Genomic DNA, 6,000 nt, shown 5'->3' with positions numbered 1-6,000 from the left:
TCCACAGGACTGCCTGTTGTCTACCTCCCAGATATGACTTAAACCATTGTATAGCATGGGTGTCTAGGGAGATTTTTTCTAGGGTATGCTAAAGAAGTTGATGGTTTACCATGCAGAAAGCTTTGGGAAGATCTAGGAAGATGGCTGAGGAGAATTTATTGCTATTACGGTTATGATTTATGGCATTGGTGAAGGAGAGTAGGTCAGTGGTGGTACTGTGGTTTGGTTTGAAGCTATGTTGAGAGTTTGACAGGTGACTGTTATCAAGAAGATAGGCTAGAAGTTGCTTTTGGATACACTCTTCCAGGATTTTGGCTATAAGGGAGAGTATTGCTATGGGTCTGTAGTTTGAGATGTCAGTGCAACTGCCTCCCTTGTGGAGTGGAATGATATGGGTTATTTTCCAGGTAGTGGAAATGGTAGCTTCAGAGATGGATTGGTTAATCATAATGGATATAGGGTAGGCTACAGCATCTGCTGCTTTTTGTAGGTAGTCAGCTGGTAGGAGATCAGCAGCAAGGGTAGTTGGTTTTAGGTTTCTAATTAGAGTAAGGATAAATGAAGTTGAAATTGGAAGGGAGTTTGGGTAATGGGTGTAGAGGCTGTTGGATTTGGTGCACTGGTGGGGATAAGTTATTGGCTAGGTTTTGGATAGTTTCTGTAAAGAAGCTATTGAAGGAGTTGGCTACCTCTGCTGGAGAGTGTGAGTTGTAAGTTGAGGGGACAGGGGTGGTAGATAGTCCTGGAAGGAGTGGTGTGTTTAGAGTTGCCCAGAATTTATCTCGTTTGTTTTTGTGTTTTTGTTGTAGGTTTTGATAGTAGTTCTTTTTGTCAGTAGTGACAGATTTTTTTGTGTCATTCCTTAGTTGCCTATAATGGAGTTGATCTATGAGGTTTTTTGAGGCACGCCAAGTTGCCCAAGCTTTATTTCTAAGTAAGATAAATATACTAGACTTGGTACTCATGAATACAGGGGACTGCCCTTCCTGTCATGCATTAACCTCCTGTTGGGTAGGATCTGACCACAAAATGATCTCCTCTAGTATTAAAACTAACCTAGAACCCCCATCAAACTCCAAACCTGTTAAGAACTTTGCTAAGGCCAATCTCAAACTAAGTCACAGCTTATTAAACTTCCAAGACCCTCCGAACCCAGATGACATTGAGGCCTACTCTGTGCTGTACACAAAAGCAGTATATAACCACATTCATAGCTGCATAGAGGAGGCAGTACCTGTCCAAGTCAAACCTATGATTACTGGCAAAAATAAACCACCCTGGTGGACCCCTAGCATAAACAGGCTATTCAACAAAAGGAAATAAATCCTCTTGAAAGCCAAGAAGGAACAGATAAAACAGTGCAAAATATCACTCACTGGTCTAAAGAAATAAATTAGAGAGCTGGTCAAATCTGCCAAATGAAACTGTGAGGCAAAGATAGCCTTCCAGGTGAAAGATAACCATTTCAAAACCTAGAGGGGAAATGCTCAGCAATGGTCAAAGTTAATCATGAATGGCAGCACTTACACCCACCCTGAAACTGTAGCAAATCGCCTCCTACCACACCCAAAGAAATACCCGCAACCACCTCCCTACCAGTCATTACGAGGGAACAAGTCCTTATTGTACTTGCTAAAGCCAAAAACACAGCCACCATGGATTACGACAACATTCTAGGATACTTCTTAAATAACTTAAAGCAGAATATATCAGGACCATTTGAAATCATTTTTAACCACAGCCTCTGGATGGACTTTGTTGCAGAGGAATGCAACAATCATCCCTCTGCACAAGGGGGGGCCATCAACTGACCCAGGTGACTACAGACCCATAAGCCTGGCCAGTATTATCTGCAAGGCCATGGAGAGAATTATCATGGACCTGTTCATTAATGACATAGGAAATCTCCAAACACTGGGCCAGACCCTATTTGGCTTTGTCAAAGAGATTTCTTGCTGAATCTGGTAGACTTCTTTGAGAGGGTCACCAGGGCCTTGGATGAGGGCAGAATGGTGCACACAGTTTATCTGTACCTAACCAAACATTTGATGCAATCCCCCACTTGGGGATCATAGATAAACTTACTGCTTTAGGCAATACCCCTACATCATCCGGGTGATAGCAAACTGGCTACCTGACAAGACACATGTTGTCCAGATAAGCAAATCCACTTCTGCTAAAAAATTTTTTACGAGTGGTATTCCATAGGACTCAGAGTCAGGAGCCCTCCTGTTTGGTGTATACTTTTCTGAAGTGATGGCCAATGCTGGTTGCCTCTGGCTCACCAAGTTCACCTACAGTTGTAAGCTGGGAGCAATCATCGAATCCTCATACAATGTTGACATCCTACAAACAGGCCTAAAAATGACAAATGACTGATGCCCAAATCATGGTCTGAGATTAAATGCTAAAAAATATGTAATCATACAGTTTGGTAAATCAGATACCCCTGCAAATTATAATATTAATAGTACACCTCTAAAGGTAGATCTACTGATGAGGGACCTAGGAACACAGATAGATAGTAACCTAAACTTTGACCACCAGGTAGTTACAGTAGTGAGGAAATCCTTCTGTGTGGCTCAACTTCTAAGGAAAGGGATTGAATCAAGGTCAAAGGAAGTCATAGTGCCATTGTACTTGTCCCTCATCAGGCCCATAATTGAGTGGAGTGCTCCCTTCTACATGTACCTAACCAGGCACTTAAATCATTTGAAGTGGCCCTAGAGGTTTCTCAATAAAAAAAATAGAAAGCGTAAGTCACATGTCTTATGCCAACTGACTAAAGGCCCTATCCTTTACTCTGTCTCACATCTTTTACTGGGAGGTGACTTATGCCTGACCTACAGGGTATTCTCTGATCCAGCCCTGATGAAAATGTTACATATTTGTGAGAGAAAAATTGTACAAGGGTTACATGTTCCATGGACATGAACCTTATTTTTTGTCGCTAATACAACTTGTTGCATAGACAGATTTGTATCCCAAAGGCTACCTCGTCTATGGCATAAACTTCCCATCTTCGTAAGGCAGAGCCTGCCCCTTGGTCTTTTCAAAAATAATTTGTATAAGTGAATGGGGAGTTGTAAATTCAGTCTCAGTATACTTCCCATGTCTCTCATGGACAGATGCAGTCTGTAAAATGACTCAGGTCTCTAACACCCAAAGACCCACTACCCCGATACTACCCCATCCCATATCTGGGGAAATAAGATATGATATCCTAGGTATTATTGGCTAGGCTTGTAAAGGTTCTTGCACCATTAGCCTAGTAATCACCTATAAATTAAGTCATTACCCTGCCCCAGTCAAAAATATAAACTCAGTGGCTAGGGTACCAATACTTAAGAACTTTCTAGCTGCCAAAGATTGCACTACTATGTGGGCTTTAGGAGCTTGACTGTCAGCTGCATACTACAAGGCTAGGCAAATAGGCTTTTATTTGGGGATCACCTACCATAAAATTAATATTTCTAGAGAGAAAATGTCTATTTAAGTCCAAATTTATTTTTGAACTGGTAGGGATGTTTTTTTAGTGGTTATCATTAATGTACCTCAGAATCATATATACCAAGTTCCACTAACCACTTGTCAGACATCATTTTTGGTTGACATTCATTGTTGAGTCTCTGTGGTAATTAACTAGTTTATTTCACTGTTTTAAACACATTTATTGAATTATCACTTAAGACATGGGTAAACAAACATTTATATAAAACAAAATAAACCTTATTAATGTGTTCCTAGTTACACATATTATATGTCACTTTTTTTTGTATAACTAATATCAATGCAACATTACATAAGTTGCTGAGTTCTTGCATCTCTTAAATCTCACTCCTCCAAAACATTGTTTTGCATGTATTGTTCCCACGGTTTCCATTTTTTCTTTTTAATTTGTTCTACCATTTTCTAAAGATCCCACCTCCATTACAACATTTATTCCTTCGAATACAGTTGGTTTAGACTTTGATTTCCATTTCCTGGTAATAGCTTTTTTGACAGCCACCATAATTAAGTATAGCAAGTCCTTATTATGGCTAGGCTCTTTGATCGAGTTATAAATATCGAAAGCACTAAATAGCAAAGACATGGAACAGCGATTTTTTTTCCCAGGGAAAAAAATCACTGGGCCGTTTTCAGGAGTTTGCCATTTCCTGTACTGCGGTGGGATCTCGCAGTTGGTATATTTAACTATGGGGAGTGTGAGGGGCACAGCCCCCCACTTTATGTTGTGTTTGCATTTTTTTTGTTTGTTTTTTTCTTTTTTGCAGAGCAGCAAATTTTTTCCCAGGGGAAAAAAAATCGCTGTTCCGTGCCTTCATTATTTAGTACATTTGATATTTACAGCTCGATCAAAGAGCATTCGCTCTTTTCAGCTTCTGAGCTTGTAATATAGACCCTTCAAATCTTATATCCCAGCTCAGAAAATTATTTCCTTAGTTACACCCATTTGCTCACACAATATTTCTTACAGAGTACTCATCAGGGAATTTTTGTAGACTGCCAGTACATTATACTCCCAAAGCATATGCTCCCAATTAAATCTTCTGTATCACACCTCCAATATTTGCCATCTACCTGAGGAAAAATTCTTTGTAGTCTGCTTGGGGAATAAAAATACTTATGCAAAACACTTCCAAGCAAAAAATCCTAAACCTTCTAAACTTTGTTGCATACTTGGGAGCCATATGCATGTCCTCCCATTGTTTCCTTGTGGATTGCTTAGCCATTCTGTCTTTCTAATCTTTTCAAGCCTCCTCTGCTTGGTTTCCTGTAGTTATTGTGCAATATTGTATATGCCCTACTAATTATAACTTTTTAACTGCAGCTTCTGTACTAGATTCAACTAAAAGCTCTACCAGAACAGGTATTTTACTTAGGATTCCCCTGTCTCTTTATCTTTGCCTTTTCTCTGTAGCCCTAATTGCAGTCATCCCAGTCCCCACCAGTAAGTTGGATACCCTGCTGAGAGCTAATTATTTCTCCAAAAGTCTTCTTATGCTCCATAATAGCAATTTTAGGTGGTATATAAATACATACCAGCATAATATTCCCCCCTTCCCAGTAGCCACATACTACCACACATTTTCTCTTCTTTCACTGTCGTAGCTCATCTAGCTATTAGTATATGTACTCCCCTTTTCATTATCTGTGATAGTCTGCTGAATATCCATCCTGAAATCCTTTCTTTATCAAACTCACATGCTCATTTCTTTCCAAATGTGTGTTCTGTAGCATTGCTATTATAGTCAGCATTTCTTAATCTAATGTAGCACACTTTCCTTTTGGTCATTATATGTGAGGCCATTCACATTCCAAAATAATATGGATAGAGTAGCCATTATGATAAAAAGTTATTATTCCCACCTATAATATATGAATGCTTTTTAAATGTCTATTTCCAGTTTTTGTGTTACATGCATCTTGTTTGGCAGGGTTATCTTTTATACAGTTATTTTTTGTCATCTCTGTTTGAACTTATGTCACATTTTACAAAACTTTTTTATTTTAATGAAAGCCCTCAAACAAAAACTCATCCCCCAAGAACATTCCCATAACCAGTTAGAGTAAAACAAACACACAAAACTATGTACATCTTCAAATAATGAAGTATAACCCTCCGAATAGGAACACATGTCCAAAATCGACAGCTGCAACTACAGGCATTACCTAACCTAAAATTAAGGTTATCCATGGTAAGCTGCATATTACAGCCTGTAGTCCTACTTACACTAATCAGTGTTTGTTTGTGTCTTATCTTTATTCCCCGTCCATATGTGAAAACAGCTTGTATGCCTTCAGAAAACCTTTTTGCTTAAAAAGTACTCTGACTTATATTGCCTTGAACTACAGTCAGCCTACCTCCATAGAAACATGAGAATAAAATGTATAGCTGCCCGCAGCAACAGACTTCTCAGTTCATACTGAACATTTATTTGCTAAAGGAAAACTTGTCATCACATTCAGTGTTCTCTTACTTACTTGCTGACAGAAAAA

Source organism: Protopterus annectens, chromosome 3.part1 (assembly GCF_019279795.1).
Source record: "Protopterus annectens isolate FY-2018-M chromosome 3.part1, PAN1.0, whole genome shotgun sequence".
Taxonomy (NCBI): domain Eukaryota; kingdom Metazoa; phylum Chordata; order Ceratodontiformes; family Protopteridae; genus Protopterus; species Protopterus annectens.
This window is presented reverse-complemented; position numbering follows the sequence as displayed.